Genomic DNA, 1,190 nt, shown 5'->3' with positions numbered 1-1,190 from the left:
CCAACTCACCACCCAGGCCTCCCGACTTCCCATCCAGCCAGTTAATTTTATTTTTTCCCCACACGTGCCATGGCCACACTGAGCCTAGCCGTTGCCCTGCCCGCCAGCACCCTCACCCCTCGCCTCTCTCTTTCACTCGTCACTTTTAAAAAACTTTTACTCTCTTGTCGCTCCTGACACAGCCTGGGTGTGTGTGCAAGGGTGCCCCCGACTTATGTAAATGCCCCCCCCCCAAAGTAAAAAATCCTGGCTATGTCCCTGAGTAAACCCCTGAATACTAGGAGGTAACATTAAGGGTAGGCCTCAGCCCCCACGTCCTGTTGTTGGACCTCCAAAGGAACTGGTTGGCCACTGGGTGAGACAGGAATGCTGGACTAGATGGACCACTGGTCTGATCCAGCAGGGCTCTTCTTATGTTCTTATGCCATGAAATCTACCTAATCTCCTTTTAAAGCCCTCCTCGATAGTGGACATCAGTACCTCCAACCAATGTTCCCTCTAAGCTATGGAGCCCTGTGAGCAAAAATTCTATTTTGTGAGCTACTGGCATTAAAGTTGTGAGCAGGAGTTTTGGCTGCTGCATAAATTAGTTTGCTCTGGAGCCATCCCTTCCTGAGCTAAGGCAAAAATGTGTGAGCCAGAGGGTAAAAAACTGTGAGCTGGCTCACACTAACTCAGCGTAGAGGGAACACTGCCTCCAACAGTGGCAAATTCCACAACTTAATGACTTCTTGAGTAAATAAATACTTCTTTTTGTCCAGCCAGAACCTGTTGCCCATTGAACTTCAAGGACTGTCATTGAGACCTAGCATTACATATGAAAGAGGGGGGGGGAAATGTCTCCTGTCCACGTTCTCATCTATTAGACAAATCTATGGAGAATTTGCCTGTTGGGAGTGGAGGGAGCAGGGGTGTTGGCTTCACGCTGTGCTGGGGAGAGGGCTTAAATCCTAGATCTGATCCAAGAAATAATGTTTGTGTTTACTCAAGTCTGCAGAGATTTCATCCATGCACGCAACTGTTTTGCCTTGCCCGGCGACTTGAGTTTCCGCTTCTTCTGCGCACTCCGTATCACCCCTCTCCCCCCCACCTTCTCGTTGCTGTTGTTCAGTTGCACAGTCGAGTCCGACTCTTCCCGTTAAGCTCCGCGAAAGGTCACAGGTCTCGAAATAGCGCACGATGGCAGGAAT

The sequence above is a fragment of the Gekko japonicus genome, unplaced genomic scaffold (genome assembly GCF_001447785.1).
Source record: "Gekko japonicus isolate JY-2015 unplaced genomic scaffold, Gekko_japonicus_V1.1 scaffold749, whole genome shotgun sequence".
Lineage (NCBI taxonomy): Eukaryota > Metazoa > Chordata > Lepidosauria > Squamata > Gekkonidae > Gekko > Gekko japonicus.
This window is presented reverse-complemented; position numbering follows the sequence as displayed.